Consider the following 27148-nt stretch of genomic DNA (forward strand, 5'->3'; position numbering starts at 1 on the left):
ACCCCAGTGTCCAAGCAGGACCCAGAATGACGTTTGCTTAGATGAGCACAGCCACAACATTTACAAACATCTCTGATTTTTTCCATTCGAGCATGTAAGATGGGATCTCTGTGGGTCCCGTGGGGCAGGGCAAGACCAGTCTTGGCTGGGAAGAGTGATGGTGGCAACAATACCTTCTGGGAGGGTTTCTCCATCCCACAGCCTCTTCACTGCTGGGTCACAGTCTTCCTCAGTTGCATATGACAAATGGAAGGAGACACCAACTGCTGCCCCTTGAAGTGGAAGCTCCCACATGCAGCCAGGAGAAACTATCTGTCAGGGTATTTCATCAACCAAACAACAACATTTTTGAAATTTGGATCTAGGAAGTTTTCATTCACATCAATTTTATTCTTCCTATCAGTGGAAGGAGACACTCATTCCATTAACTCTCACATTGAATAATAATTTTTGTTTACTGTTTGGAGTTGTTCTAAAATGCAACAGCCAAAGAGATTTAAAATGATTAATAATCCAAAAAGTTAACAAAATAGGTGTTTTGCTCATCAAACTTCTTCCCTTCTTTTTTTCACTTTTTTCACTCAACTAGCAAACTCCAAAAGGAATTATTCATATAGGTCTAAATTAAAGGAAGGGGTAGAGAAACTTTTCCTCTCTATATGGTTGGAAAGTGAATGGCCTTTGTATTATATGCATAGGAAAAAAGGAGAAAAAAAAGAAAAATAGAGAAGTAAAACGGAAACTAAAGAGGAGAAATATATCTCTAGCTAGTGTACCATGAGGCAATACTACAAGTTTCTAAATCCCTGGTGAAAAATTAAGCATCTTCAAAAGTTCATCCCTGGACTTTCTGGGATAGAGCTGTGAAAGTAAATACAGCTGAACTTCAGCGAGGTGGAGAACCTTGCTGCTTTGAGACAGAGGTTGTAACAGATTCAGATTTAAAGACAACGACTTTATTTTTCTATGGCCTTGAGGGGATTAAGATAGGAGAGGAGTCCAGCCTCACCACTGGAGATATAAATCCTGGAGGGTCACTCTGTAGCCATCTGTCAAGTGAGAGGAAGGGAGGAGGCAGAGTCATTTTCAGTAGTAAATTTTGGGAAGAACAAGCACTAATGGCCTAAAATTAAGAAAGAAAAACATTGGGCTAAATAGTAGGAAATGCTTTATAATGGTGGGGTCAGGCAGACAATGCAGAAACCTGTCAGGGGAGGTCAGGGGCTCTCCAATAACGGAGACGCTTGTGGATGGACCAAGGAGCCATGAAACGAGGGCTCTGCTGAAACGATTGTCCCTCAAGGCCCTCGGACAGGGCTACCCCCATGGGCATGGTGTGTTCCCACCAGTTTGAGCTGATCCCCAAGGTGATGGAGCTTTTGGAGGAAATGCAAGGCTTCTTGTAAGCTTTCTCGCTCTCTCCCACCCGGGAGCAAGATGCAGGGGAGGGCAGGGGGGCTCCCTTGCAGCAGGAGAGATCTGCCCCAGCTGTTCCCCTTTCCAAAGGAAAACAGAGGCTGCCCGAAGAGATGGGATCATCCGCACGTGGAAGGAAGAAAGAAGCCTTTCAGCAGAGCCCTCCCGCCGGGAAACCGGGAGTGATGCGGCGGGCGGAGGATGAGCCCGCGCGCCCGGGGCTCTGTGCGGATGCCAGCACCAGCCGCTTTCTTAAGGCTGTCAGGTTGATTTCCTCCCGGCTCCCTGCACGGACACCTGTGGTCTGTTACACGACACATCATTATATTTTTGCAACTTATGGTGTCCATCATCACCCCCGGGCAATCACTGTGTAGCCGTGATAAATGATACACAGGCAGTTTATTATACACACTAAATCCTCTTCACTTGGTGGTCCAAGGGTTTACCTAATACATTTTATTCCTCTTCTGCGTGGATTTGGATCTTGGATCCTTTTGATACCTTACAGCAAATGCTGAATAGGCGCTAGAAAACATGCACTGCACCAGGCGTAATTATTTCTTATCGTCCCCTATCCGGTGAGAATGCAGTTAGCACTCTAATTTTTCTGCTTCTCTAGAAAACCTGACCACGTTAGAAATATTAGCTAGCAGAAATGGGGAATGCCACTCTGACAGCCCAAAGCTCTCAAAAGAAAGCTGCTGGAGATCTGACAGCAACTGGATGGGAAGGCAGGCGAGGCTGCGATAGCCAGCTGAGATCATAGGTGGCATTTAGGGAAAGCCAAAATAACTCACTCCCGTCAGAATATGACCATGCAGAGACCGTATGCTTGTTTTTTAAAACAGAGATAATTATCAACTCTAAGAAATTAAAATCCTGACTGCGGGTCTGGCCTGAAAGACAGCACAGGGACACCAATCTGCGTCCTTACATCTGCCCTCTCCTCTGAGAGTCTTTCCTGCTTTGACGTGTTGTCCAAAACACCTTCTGAAGTGGACTGCTGAGGGCAAGGGAGAGTTTCTAATGTATAAGGTATAATTAAGTGCTGGTAACATATAGCAGAGGGCACAACTCAAAGAAACATAGACTCCTTCCTCCAAGTGCACCGTCCAGTACCATCAGAGCAGGTTTCCACCAGCCCACTGGAGGCAGCACCCCACAGACACGTCCCTTCCTTGCCAAGAAGTGAACAGGAAGGATTTTTCCACAGTGCTGCTGTCACTCAGGTATTTGAAGAGGCTGTTCCTAATTTTCCCCCTCCAGTACCAAGTCCTTGCTGCCTGGGTGGTCCAGGACAAAGCCTGTGAGAAGGTGCCTGGTCGTGGTTTCTTGCCTGGAGAAGGCAGGGGTACTACAAAGGATGCTGAAGGAGGAGGACAAGGAATGCAGAATTATCGCAGGAGGTCATGGGAAGCCAGCAAGGGGAATCTGGAGAGGGTTGGATGGGATGTTAGAGAGAATTTTTGCAGCTGCATTTGGACAAACCAAGAGCATGGAGGGGCGTCAGGGCACTGGTGCCTTCAGTTCAGCTGTAGGCATGGAAATGGATGTTTTTGCAGATGACAGGAGGTGAAAAACAAGCAAGGAGCGCATTAACCAGGAGGCTGAGGAGAAAGGAAGAACTTCATAGGAATGGCAGTTTGCTGGACTAAAGAGCAGCTCTTTCTTCTCCCAGAGCTTTGTTTCTGCCGAGCTCCTGGGGGAGGAGAATTGGCCTACAGCTACAGCAGTAACTTTGAGTAACTTCTCAGGAAACAGCTTATTTAGATAGCACTGCCTATTCTTCAGAGGAGAGGATAGAAGAACATATTGCCTGTTACTAATGAATGGCTTTTCCACAACTAATGATGTTTACAGGGATAGATACTCCACAGTCTCCACAGTATCTCCACTAATAGGATGGATTTTGGCGCCAAGAAAGCATGGCTTTTTCACACATGTCTCCCGGTAGGAGAGAGTTAAATATCTTCTCCAGTTTTAATGGAAAATTAAGCAGGCATGACGCATCTGTTTAGAAGACTTTTTTCTTATCTCCAGGATCGAAAAGAATTCCAGAGCTCGAAGACCAGAAACTGAGAGCAGTTCATTCACTGCCAGCGCGTGCAGACTGGATGAGTTCAGGTTGAACACAAGCTAAGGGCTGGAGTCTCTATCCACTGCAATAAATAGATTGTTTCCACTGGCTGCAGTAGGAACAGCTTTGGACCTTGATTTCTCTACTTGAGTTTGCAGTAAATAAAAGCTTCAAGCAGAACCCATTAAAGCTGTTTCAATTTCCAGGCTCCGGTCCTTCCAAAAGTTAACTCTTATAAAATTCAGTATACACAAATGCTCTTTGGCTGGGTAGAAGGATTCAGACAATCAGATGTTCATCGTAACCTTCTGGGTCAAGGATCTCGCTCGCTAATGGAGTCTGTGAATTTGCCACCCAGCCTGGAAAAGGCTTAAGCAAAGCATTCCCAGAGACAATACAGATTTTAAGGGTGAAAAAAAAACACCAAAACCCCAAACTTTTAAAGAACTTTGTCAAATTGTGATGTCCAGATCTTGCTCAATTTTTGCACAGAGGAACCAATGCTCAGCCTTGCGTCCAGGTTCCCTTTGCAGCCCCGAGCCGCACGGCCCCGCTGTTAGGAGCCAGCGTCACAGAAGCGGTGCTTTTAGGTGTGAACTGAGTTCAGACCACAAGCCCTGATCTCTGCAGCACCCGAGGGCTCGGGGCTAGGCGTCTCTCAGGTGCACGGCTTCAAAGCAGAATTTAAGCCACCAAATCTCGACAGTCGCTGGAAATGTGCCTTTGGCAGAGTCCAGCCCTCTACTGCTGCTTTCGCAGTCCAGCTCAGGAAGCATTTCTCTGCTCAGTGTTTTTAAGCACAGCAATACTCAGCCAAGCCTCTTTTTACAAAGCACAGTCACTCCAAAAGAAAGCAAACAAAACTTAATAGCTACTACCCTGAAGCAGTCGACTCCAATATTCCAAGACAGGGTAGGTCCGTAACTCAAAATTGTTGGCTCTGGGAATCTTTATCATGGCTGGATTTTTGCTGCATCTGGTTGAGCAAGTTTTTATAATGTCATTTCTGATCAAGGTAGTTTTCAGTAACAACTTTCAGCATATTACAGGTCAAGGTTAAGAGGGAAAGGGAAATTACAAAGGGGAGGTGCTCCTGCTGCTGCTCTTTGAGGTGGCAAGGGCTGCAAGAGAGAGGACTTCTTCAGAAGTTAAAGGAGTTATTCTAATTCAGAGGAGCTGTTACACAGAAAGGAAAAAGTAGCATCTGTGACACTCTTTGCAAATTACAACAGTGTGCAGCTGCCGGGAAACGAACTGAACACCAGCTCTAAAACCGTCCGTGGCGAACTGATTTCAAACCATCAGCTATTTGGTCCAGCCCATTACAGCGAAGGCTGGTTGTCTTGTGGAAACACACTGTGCGTTTGCAAGGCAGTTAAACCGAGTCTGGAAAATATCTTGCAGACCAGGACCTGTCTCCCAGCAGAGTCAAAACTTACACAAACCTTTTGCTTGTGCTGGGCAGGTTGGGAGCAGCCCTGCCGTGTCAAATAGTAACTGAAACCACATTCGCAGTTTGACTCTGCAGCATCAGCCTCTTCGAGTTCAGGAGGTCTGCGTGAAGAACTTGCGTTTGTAGCTACTCATCATGGTGGGGGGACCGAAAGGGATGCCACAGGCTTTGCAAAGCTAAAAGACGCCTCCGATTTGCTCACCCACAATGACGTGGAACAAATGGATCTGCTGTCCGAGATCAACCCCCGGGCTAAGCTAGTGTGATGCATTTAGCTGCATCATACAATTTCTTGCCCTGTAATCCTGCAATGTTTCATGACCTCTGAAGACCATCTTAAGAAGCCAAACAGACAGCATCTCTCTGATTCATTCTCCTGTTACAAAATACAAACAGAAATTGCCTTGCGGCCAGGCAGAGGCAGGATCCCATGTTTTCCCAGACCCCTGTTCATCCGGCTGGAACCAGCGATTTTTAAAATCCGAAGGGTGAAAAGCATCCTCTGCTTTTAGGTGCTGGTTTATTTGGTTTCTTGTTCAGGACTCCTTGAACTTCATTTCTGAACATGTTAAGGACTTCCTACTCCTGTTAATTTTATGCTGGAGTTGTGACTGCTCATCACTTGGCAGAAAGATGATGCTCCAGGAGGCATCCTTAGGAGTGCCTGGGAGTTTTGCCATTATCTTTGGCGTGAACAGGACTGTTGTCCTGAAACTCTGCTCTTCAAAATCAGGAAATTTTAGCACTCAATACCAAGAGTGTTGCAGGGCAAAAATGTTATAATGTAAGCCTGTGCTCAAGAGGTATGGGATGGCATTAGTAGCTGAGTTTGGAGCTGTAAAGTAAATCCAGCAATGGGGCATTCTGGCTGGTGGATATCCGCAAGGAGATTACTTTCCTTGCCCTATGCTTATGACTCCATTATTTCTGTGTCCAGTCTTCCATGTGCTTTGGGATGTGCTCAATACTAGGCAGTGAAAAGGATTTTGTTAACATTTTATATTTGCTTAGTTCTGTGCACCTGATTTCAGCTGGAATCGCCAACATGTCCCAGAAATGGAGAAAACTCCAAAGGCAGAAGTGCCAGAAGCAGAAGTATACAAACCCCAGACTTGATGGTGACACTTGTCTTTTATGAATTACAACAAAGAATTGATTAATCCCCTTTGCATTTAGTGTGGAGAAGTCGTGCAAGTCAAAGCTGCTGCAGTGGCCGATGTGCTACCATCAGCTTCTCTCTAAACAGGAGTGGAAGTCCTCCGCTGGCCACAGCACCGGTTCTGCCACTATTTTCCACCTCTTAATTTTGTCGCTTGGCTAGTGGATTACTAGCATGAAGTGAGAATTATCACTTAGACATATTGAACATGTAAAGGGACGGTCACTGAGACAGAAAGGTTATCAGGGGAATAAAGGAATGAGCTGGCAAGGGAGAGCAGAATAACAGACACAGCCCAAATGAGGCAGACCAGTAAGCTGTCAGTGGCTGATGTGTTGTATTATAGACATATAACATTTAGATATTATTACATAGATCTAGACATATGATATTATAGATATAGAATCTATATAGAGATACATAATCTATAATAATCCATAATATTTATATATTATATATCCATATATAATATAGATGTGTATATATAAAAAACTAGAGCTTTAGAGCGGAAGAGATTGCCTTCATTTTGAGGAGGGACATCAGCCTGGACAGACCATGATGGGTTACAGGAAAGAAATTCCCACTTCAGCACCCGGTACCTACATTTTCAATACACTGGGTCAGCATCGCTCACACTTCGATGCACGCAGAGATGTTAAACTCCTGGTGCCACCTCATCCCCAAATGGACCCTGAAAATTGCTTGGGCCTTGGTAAGCAAGATGCCTTCCGTAACGGTCTGGTGTTTGTGAACTGCCTTCAGGTTGTAATCTTTTGGTTTCTGGGATCACCTTACAACCACAATTGGATTTCAGAAGGACGCTGCAGCAGTCTGACTCCCAGCATTATACCAAGATGTTTTCTTAGCTGTATTTTCTGTTTAGTCTGAGTTCCACGTAGTTTAGGGCTTAGAAAAAAAATGCAAAAATAAAACAAAAAAAATCTTCAGGTAGTTCAAATAACCTCTGTGGCAGTATCCTCCGAGCAGGGCCTGCCTTGCTCACAGCCCTGCCAAATTTGGAGGATTATTTGTCACTGCTAGCCAGCCGGCATGATGTTAGCAGCACAGACGGCTGCGCTCTGCGCAGGGCAGAGCCCTGGACACCCTCCCCTCCGCCGTGTCCCCAGGGGCCACCAGTATCCACCAGGAGCTCCCAGGAGCTCTTAGCCAGAGCAGATGTCTTTGAGATAGCTAGGAAAGAAGTATTTCTGCCCAAATAACCCCCAAGGCATCCTCCGTGCCTTGGAGGCTGCCCTTTCTGCTATCAGAGGCAGCTAATGGCCAGAGCACTGACCCGGCCCTGAACGGTGTCACGTGGATGCCAGGTGACCCTTGGGGCAACATCCCCCTCCTGCTCCGTGACCCAGTTTCCCCGGGTGTAGAAGGCAGAGCTGACATTTAACCTTCTGCGAAGTGCCTGGAGTTCCGCGACGGAAAACGCTGCCTTGCTGCTTTAGCACTGCGTGGTAAACCAGAGGCATGGCTGCCCATGGCCTCGGTGCCCGCATCCTCAGCCCTGCCCTTGGATGCTGTTGCCAGCCCAGAGCAAGACAGTGCCAAGCATTTCTTCATCACCGACGGAGAACTCTTATGCACATACTGCTTCACGTAACAGAATTAATGGAAGCCACAGCACAAACATCTTGCACAGGGAGGCACCTCATACACCAGCTGGTTTGTATTTCATACGTGCTTGTGAAAATTAATCTTTAATGCCTTCTGGTGCCTGCAGCAGCTCTGATTTTTAAGAGAAAAAGCAAGCCCCAAATTAAAACTCCTCTCCAAGAGCTCGCAGGTACATGGAGGATTTCCAGCCAGTGGGCTGGAAATAGCACACACAGACCACAAAATGATCATTTCTGTCGCCAAGGCAGAAATCTCACAGCCAGACCCCCATGGAAAGCCCCAATCCGTGCTAATCAATCCCTACCACAATCAGCCAAGGAAGACATTAAGTCTTCAGGCTGCTGGGGAACTGCCGGAAGCCGGGAATGCCGGCACCAGCTATAAAGACTAATTGGCAATGACAGCAAAATTTGACAATATCCTTTCAAATTCTCCCGGTCAGCCCTGATGTGATTGAGGGATCCCTGAAGTGCCGAGGACGAGCTCCCTCTGCCGAGGCCAAGGCTGATGGATTGCAGAGGGCAGGGTGCTCCATGGCAAAGGGGATGCAGCTTCTTCCCTGCCAGCATCTCCAACTCCATCCTTACACAGGTGTCTTTCACATGGCAGGGCTGAGCTGGAATAGGAAAAATGGGTCATAGGATTAATTTGGACAGGTAAGAGGCTGTCACCACTTGGTTTTGGGGAAAAAAAGTCAAAACCTTTCAAATCTGGGTCCATCTTTCCCTGGATCGCAACTCTGTAGTGTGCAGGGGCAGATGTGGTTTTGGTAACTGGAGGACGTACAGACCCAGCTGCTGGAAAGCTTGCAATCCCAACCACTCCAGGGCAAAAAAATCCTTTGCAGACTCCCAGAGTCCATAAGCAGCCACAGACCTCAGCTGCATGGTCTGTACCCCCGGTGCCTGTGAGCCTCGCAGGACCCTCTCGGGCTTCTGAAAGACCACAAAGATGCTTTCTGCTCCAAAGATCTTCCACTGATGGAAAATTCAGCTGCTGTCAGAGAAACAGCCCAAAAGCATCTGAATCCAGACAAAGTGACGGGAAGAGAAGGCACTTTTAAGAGCAGAAAGGACAGGCAAGAGGGTGGATTCAGCTAGGAAGGGATGCTTGACCCAGCTGCTGTCTGTCTTCAACACTGGGGTTGGTATCACCTTGCTGGCATCCACCTCTTTACCTGGCACCCCGCATGCCGTGGGCTCTGGGACCCCAGCAGGGAACAATGAGGAGATGCCATCAGCATCCCCAACACGCACGCCCATGCTTCAAAGCAGCGTCCTACAGGCCTGGGTGAAAAGCTGCACAACCCCCAGGATGTGGTCTGGAGGCCAGTTTCAACCCATGGCCCTGACTTCATTCCTCCCCGCTTTCCTTCCAGCAGCTGCCTGGACCAAGTCTGTTGACAAAGCTGAGATGTTCAGAGCCCAGGCTGTGTCTCCAGCTACTCACGCAGCCAAAGTAAATCGCTGCTTCTTCTGCGTCATCTCCCCCCTTGCTCGCCCATCCTCCCCAATGCCCCCTGCTTTTCTCTCCCACAACCCTGAAAATGCCTTTTTTTTTTTAAGAGCCGTCTCATTGTTCCTGGCAGGATGGGCAGAGCGGCAGGCCGCACAATGCAAGTACCCTTTTCTCAGGATGTACGTTGGTCATCCCAGGGCAGGAAAATGCTTACGGTGGGGCTTCCTCAGCAAGCTGCAAGCTGCCTTTGGCTCCTCACTTTCCTTCCCCCTTCCCAGCAGACTCTCACGCTGAGCCTGGTTGTCTGCTTACCAGCCACAGAATCACAGAATCACAGAATAGTAGGGGTTGGAAGGGACCTCTCTGGGTCATCTAGTCCAACCCCCCTGCCGAAGCAGGGTCACCTACAGTAGGCTGCACAGGATCTTGTCCAGGCGGGTCTTGAATATCTCCAGAGAAGGAGACTCCACAACCTCCCTGGGCAGCCTGTTCCAGTGCTCCGTCACCCTCAGAGGGAAGAAGTTCTTCCTCATGTTCAGATGGAACTTCCTGTGCCTCAGTTTGTGCCCATTGCCCCTTGTCCTGAAGTTCCACCCTTGGTAGGAACTCACCGTAGGCAACCAAAATGTTGTACATCATGCACAGTTTCATGCAAGACCCCATGAACTTTCAAAACCCACCAGGCTGTATCACTCTCCCCAAGAAAATGCACCTCTCTCCCCAGACCTGCGTGCCACCCGGCACTGCAGGAGTAACCCCACCACATCAAGAGTGTTGTGTCCATCTCACCCGATGACAGCAGCCTCCATCCTCACCGACGTAACACGTGTAGACGCCAGAGCAGTAAACGGGTTTAGGAGTCCTTTCATCGCTTGCCAGCCTTTGTCCTTGGGTACGCATCAAACTCCTGGGCATCCTGAGCTTGGGGCCAGAACTGGTCTCCATCTGCTCAGCGGCCCCTGAAACAAAGGGTTGTCTGCGTGTGCAACCCCACGCCCATACTGAGCTCTGCAAATGACATTAAGTGGACATATACAATTGGTTATGAGTGCCATATGGTTCAGAACAGTGTGTACCACCGCTGAGTGCAGCATCAGCCTCATGTCATAGACATCCTCCCTGGGGGCTTGTACAATGCAAGGCACTCACCCTCACCCTCCTCCTATACATCACTGTTCCTCATAAACCTAGATCTGAAATAGTTTTTTTGCATCTCTCAGGCTTGAGTTCACATCCTAAAATGACTCATGGTAAATCAGGTACCTGCAGTCATGATCCCAAAGCCCAGCCTACACTTCATGGTGGGCTTCTGCTGTCACAACCCCATGTCAATCCCAGACACTGATTTTCTACTAAGCAGAGCAAACTTTGCACCCTGAGCAGCTCAGGGTAAAATGCAGGCCACCTTTTCTTGGGACAGTCAATTTGTTTCAGAGCTAAAGGTCTCTTCAAGAACTAGCTGTCAATGCAAGTCACATCAGCCTCTCCAAAGGCCAAAAGCGTCTTCATGGCCAGAACCCGCTTGCAGCAGTGAGTAGTACTGGTGTGTAGTAATGTGAATTGCAAGATCTCATGGAGCTTGGCTGCAAGTATCGAGACCGAGTCTGTCATAAAGAGACCACAAAAATGCAGTGACCACCTCACCACAGACTTTCTTCACACCTTCACTGCTCTTCTCCACGCTCATACATGATGCATTTCCTGGGGAGGGTTTGTTTCTACCTCAGGACTGGTCTTCCTTTCCCCTAGCCACTGATGTCTTGTTCATGCCTTTCCTCACCTTCATCTCAGCATCACCACTGCATGGATGTCCTGCAGGAAGCCCATGAGATGAGAGAGTCTTGATCGCTGTTCAGGGTAGGGAATGCAAGCACGGGTGAGACCACACAGTTCCCTCAGTTCTCATCATCTTTATACAGGCAGGTAACTTCTGTGGGTCTTTGCAGGGGCTAAGCATCCCAGAGCTTCCTTCATTTCGTATCGAGTCACAGACCAGAAGACCTACAGGGATGATGTCTCAGCAGAACATCTAAGCCTGCCCCCACCACTGGAACAGAATCTGTCAAAAATATCAAAGTGGTTTGAGTCCTTTTTTCTCTGAGGCCTGAATGAGCCTTTGAGAGGAAAGTGCTTCTCAGTGTCCTGACATCTGAATGAGTTGTTAAGGAAGGGGTGTGTATCACAGACGCAGTAATTCATTTGGGCTTGAAAGCTACAAGTGGCGTTCTGAATGTCAGTTTGCTCACGGAGCCCATAAATACATGCCATGACTTATCAGGCTTTGGTTAACATGGGAAACAACCCAAGAAAGGGATTTCGTAATTGTGGCTTTGCATTACGCATTTAATATATGTTCTGTCCAATTCACAAACCTGAGGAAGAGGAGGTGTTTGGGGAGGGCTGAGCACACGTCCCAGCAGTGAAAAGTAAGATAACTTTTTGAGCACAATTAGCAACTTCACTTGCTGTCTGCGGTTACTTTTATCTGATTGAGTGGATGCAACTGCCTGGTGGAGTTCCCAGATTTTTGGGATGAAGAGATGTTGGAGAGAGGAGAGAAGGGAACAGGGAAAGTGATTAATCACCTCATGTGTGTTCAAAGCCTAAAGTAACCTGGAGAAGCCCTGGTTCAGTGGACAGTGCAGCAGGCCAGCAGACATACTTCTGAGAAAGTGCACCTAACAGAAGATGGAAGTTACTGGCTCAGCAGTCTCCAAGATGCTCGTCAAGTTTCCCTGCATAAAATTGCTTTAAAAGCAGAAAATATCCAATTTCTGGTGATGTCCATGCACCAGTTTGGACAGGCTGGAGAGACCTTCTCCCATTCAGCAGACTAGAAGCTCACCAGGTAGCTCCTACTTTTCACCATGCTCTTGAACCTCAGTCCTTCACACCCCAGCTAAGCACAAACAGCTTGCTTGCAAAGCTGTCAAAAAAGAGTTGTAGTTTGTCCATTGGTTCACTGCTTCATGATTTTATGCACGTGGAGCAGAAAGGCTACAAAAGAATATAGCAAAGAGGCTCACTTGGAGGCTTCCCTGGGTTGCTCTATCACTGATAAGACATTAGACGCATGGACAGCCTTTGGGGTGTCTCAGACAAGAGCTGTAGCTGCTGGACCTTGGCCAAGCTGAGGAAGACAACAGCTTTACAGGGATCTTGTCCAAGGCTTTTTTTTCTCAAAGCAAAACAAGAATATGTTCTGGAAGCATCAAAGACTTTTGCAAGGAGAAATAAAAGTTTCCAGCTTGTGTTTGGTCGGAGCCAAACCTGTGTCCTCGTCCAGTGGGGCTGGTGAGGGGCAAGGGTTAGAAGAGAAACGCACTCGGCTCTGGAGGAAAGCAAGCCTCAGGCAAAGGAGAAATCAAATGACTACCCACAGAAATAATAAAAAAAATCCTAAAGGAAGTTTCAGATCCCTCCTCATGAGTCATGCCTGCAGCATTATTCACCAGAAATGATTCAAAACGACTCTCCTGGCCCGCGTTGCTCTTCCCCACCTCTGGAATTCCCGCGCATCCTGCCTGACCCAGCAGCTGCCGTGGTGGGGACCACCAGCTCCCGCCTTGCTTCTGCCTCCTCTGCAGCACCAACCCTTCCAAAACCAAAACAACCCAGAAAAAGAAAAAAACCTCCCTGCCAGCTCTATAAGGAGAAAAACAGGGTACCCTTGTTTTTAGCATCTATTCAGCTGCTTAAAAGAGCAGGAAATTTGCTCCATTTGCTTTAACCATTGTATCTTCTGTTATTCATCAATTTTGGAAAACAGCCTCTAAAATTGTTTCCGGCTCCCCTTTCCCATGTAAATCACTCCAAGGTTTGGTGTTTTTGTTTAAAAAAAAAGAAAAAAGCTAAACATTCTGTTGTTCACAGCAATATTTTTTCACTTCATTCTAATTTAGCAGCTCCGTTGAGCTCTCCTTTCCCTAAAAGCCTGCAAACAGAGGAAGCAGTTCCTGCCTGCGGCTGCACGCAACCAGCGAATGCCACAGCTGAATGTTTTTTTCCTGTTCCCTTTTAATGCTCCGTCAGCTCCCTCCAGTAACGAAGGGATATCGGTCAGTCCAGGGAATAGCCCACAGAATAACCCCACTCCCGGAGAGTTTTCCAAGTGCTGACTCTGCTTCGCACCCTTTGGAGAGCATCTGGGTGACAGAAAAAGCCCTTTGCAGCCAGAGAGTGATCTCGCACTTCGGAAACGGCAAGGCAGGTATTGCGATGCTCACGTTCACGTCTGGGGAGAAAACCATCCGCATTTTTTATATCTTTTTTCTAAATTCAGAGAAATTCCCTAGGGTTTGGAGATCCGCAAAGGCAAATGAAAGTGGGATATGACCATAACCACTCCTGACAGCACGATACACTGGTGGGATCCTGTCTCAGATGCTTGCCAAGGGGAAGAGCCACGGTCGGTATAGACCAGGCTTAACAGAGAATCCCTTCATATTGACACCAGGGTCCTGCCCTGCTGATCTCAAACCAGAGTCTGCTCACAGCGTGTGGATATTGCTGTAGATATTTCACCTGCCATCTTGCTTGAAGCTGCAACTTCAGGAGTCACCTGAAAATATCAAAAAACATGTCAAAGGGTTTGTTAAGCTCCATTTAGCTGCACACCTATTGAGTTTCCCCCATTTCCCCTGCCCAAGGTACAAGAAGACACCATACACATTCATGAGGAACCTGGACCTCCTCTAACCTTTCCCAGAAGGATCAGAAGGAAGCTGGAATATCTCAGCTGAATGCTGCCAAGCTGTGCAGAATCAGGCCAGGCGGGGGGGGGAAGAAATAAAACAACAAAGCAAACAGAAATATTCATGTTGCTGCTTTTGCTTCTGGAAATCCCCGGTTTGGTCCTGACAGAGTCAGCCAAAATGGTGACCTTGGAAGTACGTTGGGAATGTCGTCAGACGCAAAAGGAGCGCGGAGCAGCCCAGCTGCAGCACAGAGCAGCATGAGGAGCCAGGAGCTGATGAGCACCAAGGTCTGACTGTGCTGCCAACACCCCGGTGTGAGGGGATGGCTGTGTTCGAGCCGAAAGGTGCAGCCAAGGCTCTTGCAGGAAAATCGTTCCTCAGTGGCTACAACCTGCCTGAAAGCAGCCCGTGAAACCCAACAGCCATCGGGATGGAGAAGCAGCAGGTGGACTCCATACTTTGGGAGAGCATTTCCATTTTAATCAGAATTTTTCAAGGCTTTGAGGAAGCTAACTTGATGCTTCATGCTTTGAAGCAAATAGAAAAAGAAAATCTGGTCAATAATTATTTTGGCCAGAGAAAGTTTCTCAGAAAAATGTCCTGGCAAAACAGAGCTCATTTTTGGACCAACTCCACCCACAGAAGCAGGTGCGTAAGCGTGTTATTAATGAATTTATATCAGAGTTGCTGCAAAAGGGAGGAGATATGTAGGAAAGGAAGCTGGACCGTAGTCACTGTTGGGAGAGAAAGGGAGGACCCTGCAAACGCACATCCTACGTTGGCGACCCACGCAGAGCCCCGCTGTCGAAAGACGGGCTGGGCCAGTACACGTTTCGTCCACGCTTGCAAGGCTTCGCTGGGTGATGACCGGTGGATGGCAGGTTCCCCTTCCTTCCTTTTAGGCTGAACAATCCCCTGCTTTCTCGGAAGAGGGAGCAAGAACGGGGGGCTGGGAGCAAGCAAAAATTGGGAGGAAATTGCAATGACTTTTTTTTCCTTAACAGACTTCTTCGGTTGCTATAGGGAAGACCCAAACAAAACACCCGAGCCAAACCTCGCTCAGCACCGAGAAATGACATTATGGATGTACCCTAGAAGTTACCACCATCGCATCTGGTGTTCAGCAGTTCCCTAACCACACGATGGAGCACGACTTCTTGCTGGAAAACCCCACCGACTACAGCGACGTTGGAATACGGCATCGAGCTCCTCCAGGGCTTGGTGGCCAGGGGTGAGGCCAGTCTCCAGGTGAGGACGCAGCCGGGCGTATTGCTGCAAGAGAACATTTCTATAAGCACTATTTACACCAGAATTTCAATACACATTTTTTATTTGAGTCCTGATTTCTCAGGAAAGCAGAGGCCGGGCTGCATACTTCAGAGAGATAAGGGCAAAAAGAAGTCCCTGTAATCTCGTGCTGACCTCAGCAAAGGGGTCTCACTTATACCTTTTCTTTAAAGGAGATATGCACGCTGCAGCTGGCTGCCTGGTCTGCCCCACACCTCCTCCTCCTCCTCCTCCTTCTCAGCTCTGGCTTCCCTAAGAGCAGGAGCAGGAGATCAGTGCTTAAAGGATTGGCAGTTTCCCTGCAAGAAGCATCTCTCCAGGCTCCTGCCAGATGCTGAGCCTCCCCCCCGCGCCGACTGCCCTCGGAGCCCGCCCTGAGTTGTTGGGGGATTTCAGAGCCTTCCCACCGCGGCACCAGCCCTGCAGACAAGGGACCTGCGACCTCTCCACCTCCCAAATGCAAGTGCAGCTTCTCGCCCCTAATTGCGAGGAGAAAGGATGACTGTTTGGGGGGAAAAGCCCTGGCAGACATGCTGTAGCCCCAGACCAGGCAGAAGAAGGGCTCCATCGAGGCTCTAATGAGGGGCTGGGTTCGTTAATGCTCTGAGCAGAGGAAGGCACTGGCCTGTGTTTCTCAGGTCACAGCGACAGCAGAGGAAGTCTGGCAAGGCCATGATGTGGGACGCAGATTGCTCTCCAGGGTGACTCCAAATGGCAATAAAAAAGACAATAAGGAGAAAGATAATAAAACCCTCCAGCTTTTTATTTTCTCCCCACAACGTCAGGCTCTTCAGGAAGGCCTAATATTTGCCTACAGATTTACTGTCCTCCAGGCACAGGGTGCAAAGGGACAGTTGACGCTACTTGGCAGCTCCTGCGAAGGGCTGCGTCACCGTGACCGACCCCCTCGCTGGCAGCGAGGACCAGCCAAGGCAGCCTTACCACTGAGCTGATGAAAAATAGGCCACTCAACAGAAGCAAGGTTAGAAGTGTCCTTTCCCTGAAGAGCCCTGAGAGAGGATCAGCTCACACAGGACCTTAAATCAGAATTACTCCTGCTGGAGGCTGCTTTTTCTCCCTACAACAAACACCAGCTTGTACTGCTGGGAATAGGAAGGGCCCTGGACAGACCATGTCACACCCTCAGGGCATCCAGCTGGCGCATCACCAAGCATCCTTGGGATGATAAAAGCTGACACTGGCTTCTCCAGAGGCCAAGAGCATCTCCAGTTGTTCTCCCTGGCCTCAACCACATCAGAGCCTCCAGCCCTTGATGCACCCACCAGCCAGACCTCAGCTCTGTCCCACAAGCTCATGCTGAGCACATATAGAGGGTAAACAGCCTAAATCCCAAGGCAGCACAAAGGAGGATGGCTGATATGCCTTGCTAGATGACCATCACTCCTTGGAGGTCTTGGCTGGTCCCATGAGGATCCCGCTAGCTGGGAGCCAGGACAGCAGGACCCGATTTTCAGGGCTGTCCTGCAAGCCAAACCCAGGCCCCCAGCAGTCTCTCATTTGCAAAGCAAACCTGCAGGTGAGAAGGGACAACAACAAATCCCTCCCGAGGAAGCATCCTTAGATGCACCGTGTCACCCTGACAGCTGGCGCAGAGGTGACAGCCCCATCAAGGCACCATGACAACAGTAACTCCAGCGGCTTCTCTACCAGCGTGTTGAATTAATGCTGTTTGAATCGGCCTCAGCGATTGCATCTCCTGGCAGGAGCCACGACAGTCAGTGGAATTTATTGTTTCTGTTGCATGCTCCTTTGTATTCCCAGGCAGCCTTGGGGAGTAATTCCTCAATGAGCAGACAGCTGCTGGGAGAGAGGAGCAGAGCTGGGAGCCTGAGACTGTGAAGAGGATGCAGGGATCTCTCTGGGAAGCCTGGGCAGGGTGGCTGCAGCAGGACCCACGGACACGGAGAAGCCACAGGAAGGAGCCCTGGGAGCATCACGAAAGAAGGCACTACTGAGCCACCAAATTTTCAGTGGTGGCATCCACCCAATTGCTTGAAGCTCTGCCTCTCTGCCAGAGCCCTGGCTTTTATGGGACAGCAGGGTCCAGCAAGTAGAAAAACCCTAGATCAGGTCAGAAGCTGGATGGACGAGACCATATAGACCAATATTGTCTCCAGCGAAGCAGGGAATAGGAAAAACAAAACACCTGCCCCTAATACTGTCCTTGCCTTCAACTATCTCAACTCTGATGGTGAGATGGTGCATCCCAGCAGTTCAGAAACCACACAGCAAAGGCATAGGTAGCTCTGCAAGCCAGGAAGCCAACAAAACATTGTTCCCTGTGGCTTTCAGTCTCCTGGCTGGCTTCTCTGGTGGCTAGCATGATCCACATTTTGAGCAAAACATTCTCCATGCTGGGCTCTTCATACATTCTCTGTAGGGTCTCTGGTATCTCACAGGGGTTTCACTCAGCCCAGGTCCCTGCACAGAAGGTAAAGATGATGCTTTTCTCTACCCAGTCACCTGCTTTCAAAAATGCAGAGGAACCTCTAGTCTCCAAAATCTCCATCCTTCTATTAAACCCCACTCAAACTGGGCACCAGACCTGGAAGCAGCAAGGGTGGGTGGGAGGGTTGACTCAAGCCTGGGCAACACTGCTGCACCAGGGCAATGACTTACTTTCATCTTTCCAAGCCCAGGCTGTCTGAACTCGGGTACTGCACATCCCCGTGAGATGCTCCTGGAGGAGAGCCAAGCTTGTGGGTCCAGCCCTTTGATGATGATGCTCTGAGGCCAGCAATGTGGAGGGATGGACTGGGCTATGGGAGCAGAAAAAGCAAAAAACATCTTCTGAGAGGAGTTTCTGAGTTTTGTTTTCACCCTGAGGCAGTCTGAACTTCACTTTCTTCTCTTTTTCCCCTTGGAACAAGAATGCCTGAATATATATATTTGGAACCACTGGAATGTTTTGTTCCAGGGTGACTGAAATATTATGCTAATATTAGAGGTACCGTGTGATTACAGAATTACATGAACATCAATATGAAATGAGAATGCTCAAATGGGTCTCGCTTTCATATTCTCCTCTCAACATTTCTCAGTGAAATGAAGGCATTTCCTGCCCAGGATTCGATTGCGGCAAAGCTATTTCCAATGGAAAGCTGCTCCGCCAGGCTCACAGGGAACACGGAATTAGGTGGATAATGGCCAGTACCACGACTGCTGCTGAAAACACGGCACATGGACTGTGCAAGCTGTGCATTGCCGACTGCTCTGGAGGAAACTCCTCAAAGAGCTAAAAGCAAACATTTGTCCTCGTTCAAGACAAAGAGAATAATTCCTGGTTTTATTCTCTTCTGTTATTTTCTTGGGGGTTTTTTTTGTTGGTGCTCTCCAACCAGTGAGTATCTAACCACAAAGCCAAAATCCCTCTCCACCTTTCTTGCAAAGCACAGACACAGGAGACACCTTGACCATGTCTGCTGGCTGTCCCATGGTGAGATGCCTGCACCGTGCCAGAAGTGGTCTCATTAACACACTCCAGAAAAGCTGCCAGAAGTGTTTTACACCAGTGATTGTTAGAGAATTGGTAAAAGACAGCCAAGAAAAAATAAAACCCCGTCCTTTTTAGCTATATGGTTCTCTCCACAGCTGAAAAACACATTAATCTTGCAGAACATGGCCAGCAGACAGGAGCCAAAAGGTTGACACCGGGGTGTGGTGAAGGGGAGACATATTTGCATGCTATTGCTCAGCAGGTCACAGCAACAGGATGCTGATAACATCCTGCAAACTTCCTCCTTCAGCTGGCGTGGAAAAAAAAAATGATGGCCCCAAGGCACATAACGACCAGCCAACCATTCACAAACTCACCTTCTGGGAACGCTGCATTTCAGAGCAGACTCCAGACGCGTCGCTTTTCTCTGGTTGTAAAGAAGACAGCTACAAAGCACGGAACGCAGGGCAGAGGCAGCGGCGAGCTCTGCGGCCGGCACGACGACGGGGTGATGGCTCAGCGAGCCTGGCGCTGGCGTGGTCGCCCCTTTTATTGTTCCAGACGTATTTTAAACTGACCAGCACTAGCAGACCGGCTGTTAATAGCTGGCTTTGCAAGCTTTCCTTGTCCTCTAACAGAGTTCAAAGAGGTTCAGAGCCGCGTGATGCTCTCGATGACACCGATATAAATCCAGATGAAGCCAAAGCAACAGGCTGAGCAGGAGAGGCACTGCGGATGTCCACAAAAGGCAGCGAGAGGTGCAGATTCTCACCACCTCCAGCATCTTTAAAATCCATAAAATTAATTTAATTTAGACTTTGACAAGAGATGCAAAGGATTTCTGCAATGCAGTCAGACTTGGGGTGGGGGCCAGCAAGCGGAAAATTGTTTGCTGAGAGTATCAGGGGGATTGTTTTCTCCTTTTCCAAACTGAAAGACAAAGACATCCTCACAAAGAGAAACAAAACCTGTCTGCAAAGAAAATTGTTGAGACTAAAAATCTAAATTTCTCTTGCTTCGAGCAAAACAATTTCCTCCAACAGAGGCATCAAATTATAATTCACTCCGATCGTGACGCTTGGTTTTTACACCAAGAGAAGGTGTAAGAAGGATCTCCCAGGGACACTGGGGGCATTTGTAGACCTCAGGGAAGGGGCTTTTCCCTCTCAGCATGACTCATTTCCCCCAGAGCATGCACAGCCCATTTCCAACTCTTTCTTCTGTGTATTTAACTCACCCCCCCCCAAAAAAAAAAACCCTAAATATCAGTTACAAGAAATCTCCAGTTGCAAGAGCTCTTATTCAAATAAATAATCTGTCTTCTGGGCGGGTAGGAAAGCCAGAGCCAGAATTATAGACATTTTTGGTTATAGTCCCACTAATTTTAATTGTCAAGGGTTGCTCTTCACCCCCCAGCAGAGCCCTGCTGAGCCGGTCTGATTACACCTCTGCCACGGGCTCCGCTTTCATTTGGTTGCTCCGATGCTATGATTACTGAGGTGGGACAGGGCGGTGATGGGCCACCAGCACAGGCAAGGTGAAGCCTGGGAAGGAGGCAGGAGGTTGCTCCGGCCACCCGAGACCCCGTGCACGGCGCTGCACGAGCCTGCAGCCCTCCGAGCTCGGCTCACACCGCTGAGCCCCAGCAAACCTCCGCTCCCTAAGGCAAAATCAAAGCTCATTTGCAAATATCACAGAATCACAAAACCACAGAATGGTAGGGTTTGGAAGGGCCCTCTGTGGGTCCCCCAGCCCAGCCCCCTGCCCAAGCAGGGTCACCCAGAGCAGGGGGCACAGCACCGCGTCCAGCCGGGTCTGGAATATCTCCAGAGAAGGAGACTCCCCAGCCTCCCTGGACAGCCTGGGCCAGGGCTCCGGCACCCTCAGAGGGAAGAAGTTCTTCCTCGGGTTCAGCTGGAAAATATGTGTTCTGGGAGTCTCATTCTCAACTCCGATCTGTTTTGGCAAATTCTGGAGGAACGAAACATAACCACACCTCTTTGTTATACACAGAGACACACATCATGTACACACCTGTACGTGTGTGTATACATGTGTTTGCTTTCAACAGTAACGCTGCATTTGGGAGCAGACCCAGGATGCCGTCCCCACCCCCCACGTATTGGGAGGGGGTGCCTGCAGCACTGCAGCATCTCACAAAGCCTGCTCTGCCCTTTTCACTTTCTCCTCCCCAAAATGCTTCTACAAAAGCAAGACCTGCCCTGGAGCCAGTCTACCTTCTGCTTGGCCACTCAGCAGAGAGTTTTTTTCTTTGTAGGAAGCGTGGCCATTTACCTTGGCAGCCTCTCCATCGCCGGCCTGGCACGAAACCTCTGCAAAACGACACCTCGTGCAGGTCCCCCACGCACACAGGTAGTGGGGCCGCTCCTCCCAGGGGGGTTTCCAGCTCCATCCACGCGCCTGCACTCCTCACCGCCCGGCCCCTGGATGCTGCTGGTGGAGGGGCTGCAAAACAAACAAGCCAAGGCTCGCAAGGAGAGGGGAGTTTCACCCAAGGTGAGCAAGTTGAGGAAACTGGGTGGTGGTTCTGCACTTTTTCTTGCCCTTGCGGCATCTTTTGTGTCCCCACACGTCTGTTTTGGGGTTCAGCCAGCAGCTCAGCAGTGACAACTCTGCAATACCTAGGAGCAAGCCAACCCCCAGCACTGTCCCACATTCGCCTCCTCCCACCCATCAGTCCAGGTTGAGAACATCTCTCTTTGAACTCGTCGCAGAAAATTAAAGACTAAATGAGGCCCTAGGAGTAGCAGAGCTGGTACCATCTTCTGGGGGTCACCAACTCACTGGGTTTCTTTTTGTCCAGCTAAAAGTGGGATCACAGCACGCCCAGCGAGTGCTGAAAAGCTGGGGCTCGCTCCCTCTCAGGCTGGCTCCGTTTCCTGGCTGAAGCCCCATGTGACACCGCGATTTGCCCTGTTTCATTTCCAGGTCATCATTCCTGGAGCAAGGACAGGGAAGCAGGGGCACAGGGCAGCCAGACCCACTCCCGCAGACCCGAGCAGGAGCCCTGGGGTGAGCACATGGGGACCGACGTGGCATCCCAGGCTGCCATCCCCAGCAGCTCCTTGCTCCCATCACAAGCTCGCGATGCAAATCCACTGAACAGGGATTTCACGCAAGCTGAATGCAAAGGTAAGGAAAAGCTTTCTCCACATCTGCCCCAGGCTTTGCTGTGTTTCTGGCTGTCGGCTTCCAGCCACAGGTATTTTGGAAGGACTTTTGTCCTGGATTCCTGCTCTTTAAGGGCCAGATCCTCCTGGGTGCTGCATGCAATGAGCTGGGAGCATGCAGCAGCAGGAGCGAGTAGCGCGATGGAGTGTGTTTTCTTATTGTGGAAACTGGGTTTAGTAAAAATAAATGGCTTTGGCAGCTCGAACATTCCCCACTTGCTGCTTTAATGCCAAAGGAGGTGACATAAACAGTAATTTCATCTGCCTCCTCTCCCCCCACACACCCCTACCCAGACTAAACGCAGCCAGGGAAGAAAAAATCTCATTGCTGAGAAATGAACTCAGATCAAAAAAACAGGTTTCCTTCTGATTTGGCCAAGAGGAAAAAGTCCAGGAGAACAGAAAGGTCTCAGGGGTGGAAACCGGGATCTGCCTCCTCCCAGTTTTGAAATGGCCAAGAAAGGTCTGTGCTGAGAGGGGAGGTAATACGCGAGTGCCGGGGAGGTCACCAGCGCCGCATGGCCCCAGCACCCCGGGGAGGTGCAGGGCCTGGGGACCCTGCCCCGATACCCCCTATGGCTATAGGGGCGAAGCATCCTCAGCAATGCAAAGGGCAAAGCCATGGGCTGGGTGCCTGTCTTCCCCGCTTTCCCCATGGAGAAGATGCTCCTGGGTTACTCCAGCTTCGCTGCACGCAGCTCCCGCTTTCCAGGCAGGATCAGAGCTTGGAAGTCTCTGGCACAGTGGGAAAATATCCTCTAAGAAAGGGCTTTTTCAGATGTTCAATGGTTGTGGATATGGTCATTCCAAAAGTAAAAATACAGCCCTATAGCACATCTCTCACTTGGGCACATCTTTTTCAAGCACAGATGGGGTAAGCTGGAGCCTCAAAGGCAGAAAATGCTGAAGAAACTGATCTGTGGACATCAAAAGGAGAATTAAAGGAGAATGAAACACAAGAGGAAGGTGGAATAGAAGGAGAAGGGGCTCCTTCACCGCTGTCTTGTTTCCTTCCCCATCCAAGCCTGTATGTGCTTTCCCTGGATCCAAACTCACGAGGCAGAACCAGAAGATGCTCGTAAGCGCTGGTGGGGCTGACAGGAGCAGGGCAAGGGCTGAGGACCAGACAGCCCCAGGCCAGGATGCGGGCACCCTCGGGGCTCCCCGTGGCACACGGGAAAACCCTTCTTCACCCAGGCACTTCCAGCACATCGACGCAGCAAGGAAACGTGCAGCTCCACGGGCTGGTTTCTGCTCTGGATGAAGCAGGGCGGGACGTTTAAAGCCCCAGCAGAGAGTTTGCTGGTCCTGCCCATCTGATGCATCCACCTCTGGTGTCTTGTGCTGGGAAAGTCCCAGGGAAGAGCCATTCCCATCCACCTCCGCCTCTCCTCGGCTGGCAGGCAGCAGAGAAATGTCGCCCAGCTCGGGTGGGATTAGAACCTGTCTGATGAAAATAAATAATAATCTCTTGCACAGCAACGCGATGCCCCGGCTGCCTCATGCACCGAAGGCGCGAGGTCTCTGCAGCTGAACTTCAAGCCCCCGGAATGCGATTGCCACCAAAAGGGGACACGGCTGGGGACACTGCCCCAGCTGCTATCTGGCCGCCCTAATTAATGCCTTTGAGCGGCCGCCAGCCGCTTGCTGAAAAGTGAACTTTCCTCTGAACTCCATTCCTCGCACCAGAGGGAGCTTCTCAGCCCCTGCCTCGCGTCCCCGCGCCCCTTATCTCCCCCCGGAGCTTTCCTGTTTACATTTCCCATTAGATTACTGTAATTAATGCCATAACAGCAGATACTCCTTGGGAACGCGGCTGGCTACCCCTCGGCGGAGGAGGACTCGGTGCTGCTCGTGGGGACCAGGAGCGGCTCCTGCAGCACGGTTTGTCGCGGGATTTGCAGCTGCTCAGCCCACACCTGGAGATGCTCCCTGAGCTGCACCGCTGCATCTCCGCTCCCAGAAAGTGGGGGTGACACCCCCCTATAAAGCTTCTCACAGGTGTGGCTGAAGATTTATTTCCAACGGGAAGAAAGCAAGCAACCCAAGATGTGCCCAAGCCCGTCCCTAATGCGCCCGGAGGGGTCGGGGTGCGCGGCAGGCGAAGGGGTGCAAACAGCCCCTGTGCTGGGGGAGCATTTTTGGGTGCACACCCCAAAATCAGCTCCAGGGCTGAGGCCTTGGCACTCGGGGAGCAGCTTCGGGCAAGGCAGTGGGCACTCCAAAACATCACGAACAGAGGCTTCCTCCCTCCCGACTCATTAATCCTTCAGGAGATGCAGTTAATATCCAGTGTACAGAATGGAACTGCAGATATTTGCACTTCTGCATGGTGTAACGCTGCCTTTTGTCAGAAAACAGCCAATTTGTCCCTACTTATCTCCTACCCCATTTTGCCCTGCAGCCAAAAGCGCAGGTGCTGGGCATGGCTGCTGGGGTCTGTCCAGTCTGAGGGCCGGGGAGGGATGAAAGGAGGAATATTGTGTGCTCAAACACAGCCTTTACACATTTTCTTCTGCTCCTATTTCCCCAACTAGCTCTAATTTTAAACAAAACAGATTACAAGGAATCTCCGCTCTTGGTCTAGCAGTGGGTCAGGCTCAATCACCCCCAGTCATTTTCTTGGAGAGACGAAGAAGAGAAAAAAACTGCCCCAGTTGCCCTGCACCCCTCATTCCACCCACCTCCCCCCTCCCAGGAGAAGACCCCATTACCCCACACTGCTGCTGCGGGCCCCGATAACAGCCGATGCCGTTCCCTCTGATGCAGACGGGCAATCGTCTGGGGGAAACCGGAGTCATAAACCCCATCCCTCGCCCTTAATTGGAGGCGAGCCCTGTGCAGATCACTATCTGAATCAAAGTGCCCAGCTGATGTATGGGCTGGGCTGTGTGTCAGGGGCCCTTTGGTGGAAACAGCCCCCTTGCTGTTATATGGCACCCAGGGGAACCGTAGCTATCGGCTTTCCAGACCTCTGGAGTCCTGGGGGATTTGGGGGGGGGGGGTCAGAGGGGGGCTGGGAGCTGCAGCACATCTGTGCTCCCCCTCATCGACATGTAGGTAGCAGGCTAATAGGTGGTATATAAAAGCCCAAGAGCAGGGGGTAGAAGATATGTATCTTCAAGGAGGGAGGAAATTTAGCAGGAGGGAGAAGTACAACAAGAAGAAAAAGAGAAAAGGGAAAAAAAAAAAAAAAGAAAAGCAAGCTTTGAAATCAAAGCCCTGGTTGATCCCATCTCGGGGCTAGGAGTGGCCTGGGGAGCAGATGAGCAGGGCCAGGAAGGGAAACCTGCCCCTGGGATGAGGATGTGGTTATTATTAATACATCTTTATGGTGGGGCATACCCAGAAATCAAGGCAGCCTGGCTCCTGTGCCCCAGCGGAGCCAGCAATGCCTGCTTTGGTGACTTCCAAGCAGATCTCCTTAAGGAAAATCATCTCGGCCCCAGTGCCTTTGAGCTCTTCTTCTTAACTGGTACCCCCAAAAGCATCGATATTCAGCCTTTCTTACCATGGGACAGAAGCAACACAGACATAGGCCCAAATCTGCAGGGAGGGGGAGCTCATCTCATGCCTCAAAATCCAGAAAAGAGCAAAGCTGCATTCTGGTCTTGGCCCACAATATTGATTTTCTCACTAACTGGCCAAATTACACACATATACACTGCCACATTACTGCTTGGCATGTACTTCTCTCCAGACCCCATTTTTCTTGCACATTCAGCTCATTTATTTTTTGCCTTCCATGCAATAAATCCTGCTCATTGTCTAAGTGTGATCAAAACAGACACTGCAGTCTGCTGCCGTTCCCCACGTTCCTTGCCCATGGGTGATCCTCGCTCCTCTATCGCCTGGGGACCCTTTGCAGCTGCCAGCCGCTGCCACGCTCATCCCCGACATAAACCTGCCACCTTTCACTTCAGGCAGTGAAAACAACATTTCCCTTTTGAAACCCCATCAGCTGCCAAGGCAGAAGGGCTTGGAAATAGCCCCCCTCGCTGCTCTCGCTTGCCGCGCTTGCATATGTTCCCCAGCTGGCAGATTTGCAGCTTGCATGTCAGCGGCACTGACCCCGCTGCAGCTCCTGACCGAGCCCCCGCTGCCGCCGGCGCGATTTGCGACGCGCTGGCTGCCCGAGGGTCGCTGGTTGTGTGGGAAGGGAATTAACCTATTTGCAAGGATGAGCGAGGGAATTGCTGATCTTGTTTTCCTCCCTCTCCCTCCGGCTCTGTGTGCAATGCGCTTCCTTGAGAGCTCTGCAGCAGCCTTAACTCCTTGGGCTGGAAAAAGCACGAACCATGATCCTTGCTGCTGGGGCAATAAATATTCCCCCCTCCACCCGCCCACACAGCAATGTCAAGAGCCTGCAGGTCAGCCCAGACGAGCTGAGGATGCTCGTAGCTCGCTGCCCTGCTTGCTTTCAGCCCCGCTGCTTGCAGCATTTCTCCTGCACGGCCCCTGGCGAGAGCTGCTGGCTGCTGCCGATTCAGGACGGCATCCAAACCCTTTGGAGCCAACTGCTATGGCTGTGCCAGGAGCTGAGGCTCTGCTGTGACAAAGGAGAGGGCAAGGAGCAGGAGTGCGACATGCTCACTCGCTGCCCGTGCCTCGCCCATCGCTTCGGAGCGATGCTCTCGCGGGTAGGACGTACCCTTCGGTGGTGTAGCTCCACTCTGCCTGTGCTGGTTGCTAAGGGCAGCCTGGAGGAGCTAAGCTGCGGGCAAGCCCGTGAGGATGTGGTGAAATTATACAGCTCGTTTGATGAAATCATACCCTTGCTGGCAAATGAAAAACCCAGGAGCACAACAAATCCTGCCTGGGGGCTCTAGGATTAGATCAAAAATCACAGCCGCCACTTGACACAAAGCGCCAGCTCGGTACGAATCCACGCTGCTGGTTCACAGCTGCCCGTTCCTCCGTGGTTGCAAACCCTGGGCCAGATCAGAAACGGTCGGCAGCGCCCTGCCCTCCTGTCCCGGGCATCTCTGCTCCCCAGCCAGGGTCCCCAGCCAGGGGCACGCAGCTGCCACGCGCTCCGCTCAGGGGCTCCGGGTAGTTTGTCACCCGTGACACGCACCGCACTCGGGGTCTGCGCGGTACCCAAGACGTGCACCTGAGACACACGCACAGCACCCGCGATGCGGGCAGCACAGCACCCGCGATACAGGCAGCGCAGCACCCGCGATACAGGCAGCAGAACCCCCCCCCCCGGTGCGGGCAGCAGAACCCCCCCCCGGTGAGGGCAGCAGAACCCCCCCCGGTGCGGGCAGCAGAGCCCCCCCCGGTGCGGGCAGCAGAGCCCCCCCCCGGTGGGGGCAGCAGAG

General features: G+C 50.5%; 1 long non-coding RNA gene across 1 annotated transcript; it reads right to left on the bottom strand.

Annotated features, from left to right (window-relative positions):
• Positions 1–14573: 14573 nt before the first annotated feature.
• On the bottom strand, positions 14574–19405 carry LOC142362912 (uncharacterized). The gene is made up of 3 exons (XR_012765376.1): positions 19011–19405; positions 17817–17956; positions 14574–15161 (listed from the first exon to the last, which is right to left on the bottom strand). It is a non-coding gene; the product is annotated as an uncharacterized LOC142362912 (long non-coding RNA).
• Between the last annotated feature and the right edge of the window lie 7743 nt (positions 19406–27148).

The sequence above is a fragment of the Opisthocomus hoazin genome, chromosome 12 (genome assembly GCF_030867145.1).
Source record: "Opisthocomus hoazin isolate bOpiHoa1 chromosome 12, bOpiHoa1.hap1, whole genome shotgun sequence".
Lineage (NCBI taxonomy): Eukaryota > Metazoa > Chordata > Aves > Opisthocomiformes > Opisthocomidae > Opisthocomus > Opisthocomus hoazin.